The sequence below is a fragment of the Anomaloglossus baeobatrachus genome, chromosome 4, assembly GCF_048569485.1.
Source record: "Anomaloglossus baeobatrachus isolate aAnoBae1 chromosome 4, aAnoBae1.hap1, whole genome shotgun sequence".
Lineage (NCBI taxonomy): Eukaryota > Metazoa > Chordata > Amphibia > Anura > Aromobatidae > Anomaloglossus > Anomaloglossus baeobatrachus.
The window spans coordinates 64,655,763-64,670,665 of record NC_134356.1 but is presented as its reverse complement, the minus strand read 5'-3'; positions in this window follow the sequence as shown (position 1 = coordinate 64,670,665).

The window sequence follows — 14,903 nt, the reverse complement described above, 5'->3', positions numbered from 1 at the left end:
CTCTGACATCGGAGAATCCTCACAGTGTAGAGTACGAGCACTGTGAGGATTCACATGTCTGTAGTCATATAGCGTGACACATATAGCGACTGCAGACTTGCCATTTTAGACCGGACAATCCCTTTAATACAGCAGTTAAAAACATGCTTAGAAGAACCGGTCAGGGGCTTTTCTACTGTTATAGAAATACAGAAAGTGTATATAAAAGGGGCTTTCTGTCTATATTTAATGTGTGTAGAGTCAGAGAAAAGGATACCTATTAGTGATGAGCGAGTACTAAAAAGCTCGGGTGCTCGAAGCTCGGGCCGAGCCTCCCAAGATACTCGTGTACTCGGCCCGAGCACCGAGCCCAATGTTATCCTATGGGAGACCCGAGTATTTTTGTGAAATGACCACCGGCAGCATGTAGAAACCCTAAAAATGGCACAAAAGTCTCCGAAGAGTGCTCAAATGACATGGCAACAGCATGGGGAAGACCCCTTGAAGCATTTATCACTCAAAAGTCACAGCTGTGAACAATTTTGTTCGCGTTTTACATCATTTTTACGGACTCACCAGAAAACCTTCCAAAATGACACCAAAATGATTTTTCATGGCGGAAATGTTAAGGGCACATACCCAATAGTGAGATAGAGCTAATGTATGTTACTTTTTGAGATCAATACATGAAAGATTTTACGTAAAACATTGTGTGGCACTCCGATGTCCCTGAGAAGAGACGTACATAAAGGCCTCTGAGTCTAATGTGCCCATTTTGAGGAACTGAGTCTTTGTAGTATTTTCCTTTGCCAGGGCAGTCCAAAATTGTGAGGTTCACCAATGCCCCTGCATACAGACGTGCATGATGGCCTGTAAACCTGAAGTGCCCATTGTAAGGAAGTGGGTCTATTGTAGTATAGCCCTTAGGCAGGGCAGCCAAAAATTGGGAGGCTCCACGTTGTCCCTGGATAGAGACGTGCATGAGGGCCTCAAAACATTAAGTGTCCATTGTCAGGAAGTGGGTGTATTATAGTATAGCCCTTAGGCAGGGCAGCCAAAAATTGGGAGGCTCCACGTTGTCCCTGGATAGAGACGTGCATGAGGGCCTGTAAACCTGAAGTGCCCATTGGAAGGAAGTGGGTCTTTTGTAGTATAGCCCTTTGGCAGGGCAGCCAAAAATTGGGAGGCTCCACGTTGTCCCTGGATAGAGACGTGCATGAGGGCCTCAAAACATTAAGTGTCCATTGTCAGGAAGTGGGTGTATTATAGTATAGCCCTTAGGCAGGGCAGCCAAAAATTGGGAGGCTCCACGTTGTCCCTGGATAGAGACGTGCATGAGGGCCTGTAAACCTGAAGTGCCCATTGGAAGGAAGTGGGTCTTTTGTAGTATAGCCCTTTGGCAGGGCAGCCAAAAATTGGGAGGCTCCATGTTGTCCCTGGATAGAGACGTGCATGAGGGCCTCAAAACATTAAGTGTCCATTGTCAGGAAGTGGGTCTTTTGTAGTATAGCCCTTTGGCAGGGCAGCCAAAAATTGGGAGGCTCCACGTTGTCCCTGGATAGAGACGTGCATGAGGGCCTCAAAACATTGTGTCCATTGTCAGGAAGTGGGTGTATTATAGTATAGCCCTTTGGCAGGGCAGCCAAAAATTGGGAGGCTCCACGTTGTCCCTGCATAGAGACGTGCATGAGGGCCTCAAAACATTGTTCCCATTGCAAAGGAGCGGGTCTCCTGTCGTTGTAATGTCCATTCTGCAAAGAATGGGTGAAAAAATTTACCACTGGGGGTATACCTGAAACAAAGGCCTAACTCTTGTAACGGTCATCATGGTGGCGCATGAGGAGAAGGAGGAGCAGTTCAGCGATTATCCAAAGTCCAGAAGTGTGTACCCATGGGTGACTGGAGGTACATGGCAAATTCCCGTTACAAACTTTAAATTCCGCTCTCATTTGCTGGTGGTGTGGTGAAGTCTGGCCCAATCCAACCCTTGTTCATCTTGATCAGAGTCAGCCTGTCAGCATTTTCAGTTGACAGGCGGGTGCGTTTATCTGTAATGATTCCACCTGCGGCACTAAAAACACGCTCTGACAAAACGCTAGCGGCAGGGCAGGCCAGGACTTCCAAGGCGTAGAGAGCCAATTCATGCCACGTGTCCACCTTGCATACCCAATAATTGTAAGGCACAGAGGAATGTCGGAGTACAGTTGTTCGATCTGCAAGGTACTCCTTGAGCATCTGGGCAAACTTAGGATTTCTTGTGGCACTACCCCGCACCTCAGGGGCTGTGGTACGTGAGGGGCTGAGAAAACTGTCCCACATCTTAAAGACTGTTCCCCTACCTCTGGCGGATTGGACTTGTGCCTCTCTCGGCTGTACGCCTTGGTTGTCCACTGATTCCTGACCTATGCCGCTAGCGTTTTGTGAGGGGAATGCTTTGCCTACTTCCGTGACTATGGCCTTCCGGAACTGCTGCATTTTGGTTGACCTCTCCGCCTCGGGAATAGGAGACATAAAGTTCTCCTTGTAGCGTGGGTCTAACAGTGTTACCAACCAGTAATGATTGTCGGCCAAGATGTTCTTAACGCGAGGGTCACGAGACAGGCAGCTTAACATAAAGTCAGCCATGTGCGCCAGACTCTTAACAGCCAGGACTTCAGTAGCCTGACCAACACGTTGACTGAACATGCTGTCCTCCTCCTCTTCCTCCTCCTCCACCTCCTCCTCCTCATCTACCCTGTCCTCTGGCCAGCCACGCTGAACCGAGGATATGACTCTTTTTGAGAAAGAAAAATTCTTGCATGTGCATCATGATCATTTCATTTATTGTACTATGATATACTGCACTATTATGTTGTACTTTGTACTGATTACATGTTTATATGATTTTGTAACCCCCTATGATCTTAGATAATCATGTCCATGATTAAGACCTAAAAATAAGGTCGAAACGTCGGACGATTCATCATCTTTTTGCACTAATAAAGAATTTTCAGCATTCCAAGGAGTCTTTTTCTCATCTTATTGATCACTATAGTGTGCCAGAGCTAAGTTTCATATATTGACTTTTATTTTTTCTGAGCACCTACTGTATACACAGTGAGCCAGACATATTCTATTACAATTGTCTCCATTTTTTCTGAGCTCCAGTGTCCTTACCCATTATCTCCAATGTCCTTTACCACTTTTTCGTATAACGCAGATGAAGTCAGCAGTATACTTTCCAAAGTAACTATACCGAATACTTTTTTATCAGTACCAAATGAAGAAGTACGATCTAGAGATTATGAGAAAGAACTCAGAAGACACACCGCATTAGAACTACACTGCGCCACATTGGCAGAGTACCACCGTGTGCAGCGTATTCCCAGGGGACTACGTGTGTCACTGAAGCCAACACTTTTTTCAGATAAACCAGATTACTGCCTTAAATTTGAAAGTATAATTAATAAATGCTCGATGGACATCATAATTTTGACTATTGAATTTCTACAAAAAGAAATCGAGGACCTGGGACAGAACATTAGTTCTATTGAACTCCAACTCCAGAACACTTTACCCAGCACGGACTGGGATAAGATTCACTCTAAAACTAAGGAGACAATAGCCGAATTCAGAAGAACCTTACAGGAGCGAAAGAGGTCCAAGGTTGTAAGAGATCAGGACGACTATTCCAGGAATCGTGTCTACCGTTGGCAATTCGTAGAGGACAACCCCAGGCGACCAGCTTTCTACAATCGCTATTCCTCATCGTCTGGATCAGATACGGAACAGTTTATTCCTCGACAAACCCGTTTTTTAGGCCAACGTTCAAATCAAAAAGGAAGACGCGGCGCAGCAAGAGGGGCCACAGGAACCATACCGACCTACCACGTGCAGACACGATCTCAGGTATTAACTTAGTGTATAATATCTCCTCCTACAATTTATCTGTAACTGAGTCACGTGTATTGCAAAAAGGTTTATCTTTTTGTCCCACTCCATCCTTTAACACATTTGTATTGGATCAGGAGATGAGGAGGTTTTTTAGGACCCTTAGGTTGAAAGCCCATTTCAGTACGGATAGGGACACACCTATTGAGACAACTCCATCCACTCCCGACAACATGTTTCGGTTGAAGCAGCTGGACTTGAGAATTCCCAGCTCCTTTAACCCGCCTAAGTCTTATCATCCGATTGAAACATACGTTGCCTTGGTTTCCAGGGATATTGGTCAAACATTGAAATCAGTTGATGAGGGGCAGTTTAGGATAAAACATAACCTCACCATAGAAGAGAGCCGGGCATTGTCCGATTTGAAAAATAATCCTAAGATCGTAATTAAACCGGCGGATAAAGGTGGGGCCATAGTGGTACTTGACAAAACATATTACGTCAATGAGATATTGAGCCAACTTAGTGATGCTGATACCTATTGTCCCATTCCACGTGACCCTACATCTCATATACAAGGACTGATTAAGAACATGGTTGACCTCTATCTTACTAATAACACCATAGACCAGAAATTGGCGGAGTTTCTCATCAAGGTACACCCCATAACACCAGTATTTTACACGCTACCTAAGGTTCATAAAAATATGAACCAACCCCCTGGACGCCCTATTGTAGCGTCAACAGAATCCTTTCTGTCCCCACTTGCCATCACGGTGGAACGAATTCTCACCCCCCTGATAACTGAGATCAAATCTTATCTCAAAGACACCTCTGATTTTCTGACACACTTACAACAGGTCTGGGTATTACCTCCTGAGTGCCTACTGGTATCCTTTGACGTCAATAGTTTGTATACTAGCATCCAACACCTGGAAGGGATGCAAGCTGTTGACTGGTTTTTGTCCAAATATAGTTCTTATTCTCCCATACAGAATAAATTTTGCCTGGACCTTCTCCGCATTGTTCTTGAAAACAACTTCTTCTTGTTCCAAGATCAATTTTACGTACAGAAACGTGGGACCGCGATGGGCTCAAATTTAGCGCCCCCTTATGCTAATATCTATATGGCGTATTTCGAGGAGGTTTACGTTTATAATCACCCACTATGGTTAGAACATTCTGTAACCTGGAAAAGATACATCGACGACATATTCATGATCTGGCGGGGGGACTCTGTGACCTTATCTCGATTTTTTACTGATCTCAATTCATTCAGACAGGGTCTTACTTTCACGATCCATCATGACCTACATGAGATCAACTTTTTGGACACTATGGTGATGCTATCTGCTGGCACCTTGAGTACAGATTTGTACGTTAAACCCACTGACCGGAATAGCCTGTTACATTACACAAGTTGTCATCCTCGTCACACGAAACAGGGACTCCCCATCTCCCAACATAAACGTGTTGAACGTATTGTATCGGACCCTACACAACGCAATATAAGATCCTCAGAAATGTGCAATAAGTTTCTTCAAAGGGGGTATCCACTTGAAATTGCAGATAGGAGATCTTCCCAGAGGTCTACCATTAACAAGGATGTTCCACGGGTTTCATGCATTAATACCTACCATCCCTTTTCGCCCTTAATTAGGAGCATCATATGTAGACATTGGCCACTTTTGAGCAAGGCCTACCCGGAAGTGAGTGAGTTTCAATCACTCCCTTTGTTCTGTAATAAAAGACCACAGAATCTTCGCGATAATTTAGTTAGAGCCGATATTGGTTCTAATAAGACCGTACAGAGACAAACATTTTTGGGCACCCCAAAGAGAGGGAATTTCCCGTGTCATCATTGTGTGCAATGTAATAATCTCACCAGGGGGGACACTTTTACCCATCCTTTGTCAGGTCGCGTCTTTCCGATATATGGATTTTTCACTTGTGAATCCTCTTATGTGGTTTATTTGATCAAGTGCCCGTGCGGTCTCGGATATGTTGGGGAGACAACCCAGCATGTCCGAGACCGCATTAGTAAGCATAAGTCCACGATTAGGTGCAAGCAGATCCTACTACCCATCCCGCATCATTTCATCACATATGGACATACAATTGCCCAACTGAAGTATCAAGTACTTGAACATGTCCCTCCCCCTAGGAGGGGAGGCAATCGTATACGTACCCTTAAGGAAAGAGAATCCTATTGGATTTTTACCCTCAATACATTGGAGCCCAGGGGTCTCAATCGAGAACATGATATGTGCCTATAATCTCCTTTACATATGATCCATTCCTTTTACAAGATTCTATAGGTCTTCTTACATGATTACATTGTGTTTTATTGGATAATTATCAATGTTCTTGGGTATTATTAGGTCTAACTATGTCATTTAATTTCCTTTAATTAGGTATCTCGGTTTCTTGTATGTATGTAACTGTAAAACTCCAATATGAGGGCGTATAGTAGTAGAATTATGATCCTATTAATAACCCCATTCTAATTCTTTTTCTTTTTCTTTTAGGCACTTTCCTCCACCTGATCCCTGCACCAACCAGCACTTATTTTGGTCATCCGTCTACTACTGGTCACATGCACTATATAGCATCGTCATGTGGCACATCATCCGGTCCACCTCAGTGCACTACGAATTTTGGCCTTACATAGACTGTATAGCTTATAGTTAATTCCTTCCTACACACTGGCCTGTGTTCTGTGCCCGGCTTGGGCGTTGTGCCAATAGCCAGGCACGGCGCCCTCGCTGCACGCAATCCACGGTCCAGCCTGTATCAACACCCCACCGTCAGGTTGTTACACGCCCCTTCATTAGCGTCCTCCAACCACAGCACCTCACATCATTGGCGTGTGTGACGCTCCCCGCGCATGCGCGGTGCACTGGTGGCACTGCGCATGCGCGGCGTGCGTCTCACCGGCCTCACACTGCGTTCCACCATCCAGGAAGTCGGATGGGGAATGCACGGCTCCTTAGTATAAATAAGTCTATTGCCACGGTCGGACGCACTCCTCCCTGGGGCCTATACCCGATACCCTGCACCACCACTGAGAGGTATGTGTACCTGTTCACTCCGGTCTGAGTCACGTTTTTAGGAGCCCTTATCCATTCTTTCTTATGCTCTCCCCTACAGTCCTAATACAGCGTTCTGTTTGCCCTTTGCCTCCACCAGTGTATACCAGGTATGTGATCTGGCTTATACTACAATGTCTAACCCATGCATCTAATATACTAGTATTTATGCCATGTTCCTTATAGGGTTCCCCATAGAGCCCTACTGGGACGATTTTCCCTTTCATATCCACAGTGCCTCAATGGTCAGTCCCTTAGGCTACAGAAAGGTAATATCATTGGAATGCTCTGCACACTATATGTACCTTATATTGGTGTTATCCCTTCATGTATGCACATCTCTAATCCTTGCATCATTTGTCTATAGAGGTTGTGATCCTGAAACTACTGAAAATTCTTCAGCGAAACAAACATGCTGTTTGGTTTATACCCTTATAATATAGTCTAATACGCGGCTACCATATATCAATACAGGTATTCCCTACCTTCTAAAAATCTATTTTCTATGGAGAGCCTATATATATCCCTATACTAGTACACATGATACACATATCTTGTACCATTCACTATATATGAAACCCTTTTTTTCTCCAGGCACACTTGCCTTTTCATGAATCTGAGGCAACTGAAAACCCTTCAGTGAGGGCATTACATTAACCCTCACTATACTAATTGGGGCCTTTCCAGCAACAATTCAGGTAGTGGCATCCATTCTTTTTAAATTTTTCCTTTTCTCTCTCCTTCTTTTCTCTCTCCTTTTGTCTATCAGGAACATGTAGTGGTTACGGATGTGTGTCCTGTATTTCACATCTTCTTTAAGGTAGTACCACTTACCTATTATTATATCATTTATCCCAGTTTTTTATGTTTCTGAGGCGACTGAGAATCCTTTGATATAAGAGCCCCTTTCACCTAAATTGTGGAGTGACATCCACCAGCCATTATTACGTGGGGATACAGGTAGTTTCACTTTCGTTTTTCTTTTTTCTTATTTCGTTTTGGTCTCACGACCCATTTGGTCACAGCCCATGTGTCATAATAATTCCTATGCCATCTATTTTAGATTCTACCCATCATTATTCACCATTCCAGTTTTGGAATAGGCTCGCATCATCTACATTAGAAACTTTAAGTGCATAAAGTACTGAGGTATATATATGTCCACACTGCTATATTGAACATAGTATGAAGATTGAGATTTTTTCTCATAACTAGGTCTCTATGATTTTTGATATGATGTGTGCTCATTCTTTTGACTATGTAGGATTTCAAGTCTTCCATTTGTACCATATTGGCGATGACGCTATACAATTGAATACACACCATCCTGTTACTCATATAGGTGTGTATCCATTGTGCTTGACTTTGTTTTGGTTATTTCAATTTTATTTTGAATGGTCTTTCAGATGGGCCTTATGGCAATTTTTCTGTTTCCCTTTGTATAAATGTATCCATCATGTTTTTGAGAAAGAAAAATTCTTGCATGTGCATCATGATCATTTCATTTATTGTACTATGATATACTGCACTATTATGTTGTACTTTGTACTGATTACATGTTTATATGATTTTGTAACCCCCTATGATCTTAGATAATCATGTCCATGATTAAGACCTAAAAATAAGGTCGAAACGTCGGACGATTCATCATCTTTTTGCACTAATAAAGAATTTTCAGCATTCCAAGGAGTATTTTTCTCATCTTATTCATGACTGGTGTGCATGTCATATCCTCAATTTGGCCGGAGATTTGCTCCATGTCTTCATCCTCCTCCTCGTCATAGTCCTCCACTGCACGTTGTGATGAGACGAGGCTGGGCTGTGTGTTATCACCCACACCCACTACTGTTTCTTGCTGCAACTCATCGCGCTCCGCCTGCAATGCATCATGTTTGGTTTTGAGCAGAGACCGTTTTAGAAGGCAGAGTAGCGGTATGGTGACGCTAATAATGGCGTCATCACCACTCACCATCTTGGTGGAGTCCTCAAAGTTTTGGAGGATGGTACATAGGTCGGACATCCATCTCCACTCCTCAGGTGTTATGTGTGGAGTTTGACCCATTTCCCGACGGCTTAGGTGATGCAGGTACTCAACAACTGCCCTCTTCTGCTCACATATCCTGACCAACATGTGCAGAGTTGAATTCCAACGCGTGGGGACATCACACACCAGTCTGTGAGCCGGAAGATGCAAACTGCGCTGAAAGCCGGCAAGGCCGGCTGAAGCAGTAGGTGACTTTCGAAAATGTGCACACAGGCGGCGAACTTTTACCAGCAGATCAGACAGCTCTGGGTATGACTTTAGAAACCGCTGAACCACGAGGTTGAGCACATGGGCCACACATGGAACATGTGTCAGCTGGCCTCGCCTCAAAGCCGCCACCAGGTTCCGGCCATTGTCACACACGACCTTTCCTGGCTTTAGGTTCAGAGGTGTGAGCCAGTGATCTGCCTGCTGTTTCAGAGCTGTCCACAGCTCTTCTGCATTGTGGGGTTTGTCACCTATGCAGATTAGCTTCAGCACAGCCTGTTGCCGCTTCGCCGAGGCAGTGCTGCAGTGCTTCCAGCTTGGGACTGGTGTGGAGGGTACAGTGGATGAGGATGCGCAGGAGGAGGAGGAGGCTGAAGAGCATGACATTCCGGAGCTGTAGAGTGTGGGTGAAACACTGACTGAGGTAGGGCCTGCAAACCTTGGTGTGGGAAGGACGTGTTCCGTCCCTCGCTCAGACTGGGTCCCAGCTTCCACAATATTAACCCAGTGTGCCGTCAACGAGATGTAGCGGCCTTGCCCACAAGCACTTGTCCACGTGTCTGTGGTTAGGTGGACTTTGGGTGAAACAGCGTTGTTCAGGGCACGTGTGATGTTTTGTGACACGTGGTTATGCAACGCGGGAACGGCACACCGGGAGAAATAGTGGCGGCTGGGGACCGAGTAACGTGGGACAGCTGCCGCCATCAGGTCGCGGAATGCTTCTGTCTCCACCAGCCTAAAAGGCAACATTTCCAGCGCAAGCAGTCGCGAAATGTTAGCATTTAGAACTGTGGCATGTGGGGTGTTGGCAGTGTATTTGCGCCTGCGTTCAAAGGTTTGCTGAATGGATAACTGAACGATGCGCTGGGACAAGGACGTGCTTGATGATGGTGTTATTTCTGCGTAGGCAACTGCAGGTGCAGGACCGGAGGAGGCTTGTTCGCAGGCAGCATGGACAGGGGATTGGCTCGCATGCACAACCAGCGAAGACGTAGCAGTGACATTAGCAAGCACTGCTCCTCGACTCTGTTGTACTTCCCACAAAGTCGGGTGCTTGGCTGACATGTGCCTGATCATGCTGGTGGTGGTCAGGCTGCTAGTTTTGGTACCCCTGCTGATGCTGGCACGGCAAGTGTTGCAAATGGCCTTTTTAGAATCATCTGGATCCAACTTAAAAAACTGCCAGACTCGGGAAGACCTAACATTTGTACAGGCACCTTGTGTCGTGTTGTTGTTCCGGGGAACGGTTGCCTGACTTCTGCCTGGAGCCACCACCCTGCTTCTTACTGCCTGTTGGGATGCTACGCCTCCCTCCCCCTGTGCACTGCTGTCCTCGCTCTGCATATCCTCCTGCCAGGTTGGGTCAGTTACTGGATCATCCACCACGTCGTCTTCCTCTTCCGCACCCTGCTCCTCCTCCTGACTTCCTGACAATTGTGTCTCATCATCGTCCACCCCTTGTTGAGACACGTTGCCAACTTCGTGAGAACGTGGCTGCTCAAATATTTGGCCATCTGTACATACGATCTCCTCATGACCCACTTCAACATGAGCTGGCGAGAGGCCAGAATGTGCGAATGGAAACGTGAACAGCTCTTCCGAGTGTCCAAGTGTGGGATCATTAATGTCCGAGGACGTGTACTCAGCCTTGTGGTAGGAAGGAGGATCAGGTTTTGAAATGTGCGGTGCAGTATCACGGCTACTGACACTTGACCGTGTGGAAGACAGAGTGTTTGTGGTGGTGCCAATCTGACTGGAAGCATTATCCGCTATCCAACTAACAACCTGTTGACACTGGTCTTGGTTCAAGAGCGGTGTACTGCTGCGGTCCCCAAGAATTTGGGACAGGACGTGCGAGCGACTAGATGTGGCCCTTTGTTGTGGCAAAATTAGAGCTTGCCCACGACCTCGGCCTCTGCCTGCACCACCATCACGTCCACTTCCTTGTTCCTTGCCAACGCCCTTGCGCATTTTGCAATGCTGTGCTGACGTGTATTCACTAGACTTGGGCGTTATATCAAAGTTTGTGCAAATCGTGCACCTGTACGCTGCCACCGACAGGCACACACGTGCGGTTTTTAAATGCAAGCACGGACGCACTAAGAACCTAACACAGGTTTTAGGAGCAAAAATTAATGACGAGAACTCTGACACTATCAGCCACTGCTGACTGACGTGTATTATACACTACACTTGTGCGTTATATAATAGTTTGGTAAAAACGCACACAAGTGCACCTGTACGCTGCCACCGACAGGCACACACGTGCGGTTTTTAAATGCAAGCACGGACGCACTAAGAACCTAACACAGGTTTTAGGAGCAAAAATTAATGACGAGAACTCTGACACTATCAGCCACTGCTGACTGACGTGTATTATACACTACACTTGTGCGTTATATAATAGTTTGGTAAAAACGCACACAAGTGCACCTGTACTCTGCCACCGACAGGCACACACGTGCGGTTTTTAAATGCAAGCACGGACGCACTAAGAACCTAACACAGGTTTTAGGAGCAAAAATTAATGACGAGAACTCTGACACTATCAGCCACTGCTGACTGACGTGTATTATACACTACACTTGTGCGTTATATAATAGTTTGGTAAAAACGCACACAAGTGCACCTGTACGCTGCCACCGACAGGCACACACGTGCGGTTTTTAAATGCAAGCACGGACGCACTAAGAACCTAACACAGGTTTTAGGAGCAAAAATTAATGACGAGAACTCTGACACTATCAGCCACTGCTGACTGACGTGTATTATACACTACACTTGTGCGTTATATAATAGTTTGGTAAAAACGCACACAAGTGCACCTGTACGCTGCCACCGACAGGCACACACGTGCGGTTTTTAAATGCAAGCACGGACGCACTAAGAACCTAACACAGGTTTTAGGAGCAAAAATTAATGACGAGAACTCTGACACTATCAGCCACTGCTGACTGACGTGTATTATACACTACACTTGTGCGTTATATAATAGTTTGGTAAAAACGCACACAAGTGCACCTGTACGCTGCCACCGACAGGCACACACGTGCGGTTTTTAAATGCAAGCACGGACGCACTAAGAACCTAACACAGGTTTTAGGAGCAAAAATTAATGACGAGAACTCTGACACTATCAGCCACTGCTGACTGACGTGTATTATACACTACACTTGTGCGTTATATATAAAAGTTTGGTAAAAACGCACACAAGTGCACCTGTATGCTGCCACCAACAGGCACACACGTGCGGTTTTTAAATGCAAGCACGGACGCACTAAGAACCTAACAGGTTTTTAGGAGCGACAATTTCTGAGAAGTCTGACACTATCAGGACTGTTTTAGACTGTGTACACCAGCCCCAGATATGATGAAGGCTGGTATACGGTCACCACTAGGAATGGCTATATACCCTGCCTGCCTGCCTGCCTGTATACTGCTACAATAGTCCTGACAAGGACTCTTTTGGTCACTAGCCTGTATTCCAATCTGGCTATACCCTGCCTGTATACAGCAACAATAGTCCTGAGAAGGACTCTGCTACTGTACTCCGACCTGGCTATACCCTGCCTGCCTGTATACAACTAGAATAGTCCTGAGAAGGACTTTTGGTCACACTGTTTGCAGCCCTGCTACGGAAATAGCTATAAAGGGCCGCAAACCTTTCCCTGAAGCAGCGACACTCTCCCTGCACTGACTGTCTGGATAGCTGTGAGCAGAGCACAGCGCGCCCGCCGGTATAAAAGCTCGGTCATGCTGTGCAGGCCGGCCAATCACTGCAATTCCACAACTAACAGGGCTGTGGCATTGCAGTGGTCTGCCAGCCAATCCCTGCATGAGGGCTGGCTCTCAAAAGAGCGCCAACATGCAGGGATGAAGACCACGAGTACAGCACGAGTATCGCGAGATTACTCGGTCCCCGCCGAGTAGACCGAGTACAGTGATACTCGTGCGAGTACCGAGTAGTAACAAGCATGCTCGCTCATCACTAATACCTATATAAGGTTCTGAAAATTCACATTTATATCCCCTGGCTAAAAACAAAGTAAGTGTGCATATGTATATGTGACGCCCTGGCCTATCAGGTCGTCACAGGGTATTATGCAATCTGCCCTTCTGCACAGTATCCACCCTCCTTGGTTATGGATCCGTGGTGCCCCCGAGGCTTCCGTCGCCACAGAGGTACTGCACCTCATCCAGAGGTGTGGTATCCCATTCCGAATAGGAAGGGGGTCATCTACCGGTTCACAGACAAAACCTGCACACACCAATTGGTAGGTCACACACCGGGTCAGGGTTTAAGGCATGCACCATTAATGCTGAGAGTAGCGACCAGTATACCTTAAGTCTGCCTTAAATCCCATTCACTGGTCCGAGAGGGGTGGAGCCTAGCAAGGGGAGTGTGGGAGGAGTCGGGAGAGTGGTGAGAGGAACCAGTTAGTTCAAGTTAAAAGTCAATCAGTGGGAGACGAGGGAGAGAGAGGGAGTCGAGGAGTGTGTGAGGTGGGCTGTCAGGAAAGTGACAGCGGACAGAAAGACCAAGTCAAAAGGAGGTTCCTGGTGAAGATCCTGGGGTCTTGCTAGGCTCAGGTGACACCGATAAAAGGGATTCCAGGGTGCCATGGAAGTACGAACGTCCCGTGGACCTGTTCCACTAGAAATACCGGGTGGAGGGATCCGGCTGCAACACAGGGACGGTCCCTAGGCAGAAAGAAGGAAGACATTACTTTCAGCGAAACCGAAGGCCCGGGAGATTGCTTCAGGCGCCCGATACCATAACCTGCCACAGATCACCTGCAAGGGCGAGCAATAGAAGACCTAGCTCAGGGGCGAGTCACTTTGGCGCTGCGAACAGGATTATCGTGCCCGGTACCACGGGGTATTGTGTGCCTCAGAACTGTATTTAATAGACTGTGTTTTACTGTTGGTGGAAACTGACGCCACCATTAAAACTGCTGGGCGTAAGAAGAAAGGGGGCGTGCCAGAAAAAGTAAGCAAAGATAAGCCCCGCCCCCTCCGTGCTCTGTAGAGTGTTGAAAAATGGCGCACTAAGAGATTGAATGTCTGGCAATTGACACTGGTGGTCAGAAAGAGAAACTACCAGGATGTACTGGGTAGTGGGCGGAGGAATGCCATCCTTAGTGGGCTGGGTGCCGGCATGGCGCCAACCTGTGTTAGGCCCCCCTACTCCGCCTCCTTATGGGAGATGGGTGCAGCTGAGCAGTGAATGGTCGACTGGCGGTGAACGCTCCAGAGCAGTAATGACGAGCGTTAACCGAGACAACCTGAAAGGCAGCATGGCGGAGCTCCAACTCTCAAGAACACCAGTAGAGGCCTTGGAGAAGGGACTGGTCCCAGGCCTGAGCCTCCTGATGGAAGAGATGGAGCGGCTGGCACAGTGGTTACAGAGGCTCGAGACCAAAGCCGAGTAGCGAGCAACTAAAGAGGAAGTGGCCGAACCGGGGCGTGCGACAACAAACCAGGCGGCATCCTGCATCACAGAAAGTGGAGTGCCTTCAGCCGCCACTGCGGAGTCCGGTAAGGGAGACCTCACCCCCACTCGGCAGAGCCCGGACCACTTAGTGGGGCCCCTGCCCAGTCCTCCTGCGCGAGCACTTGGCGCAACTTCGCCCTGCTTTGACTGGGATGCTTTACCGGTCAGCGACCGAGGGCGGCTATCCCACTGCGACCTGTCATGACACAGGCCGCTACTG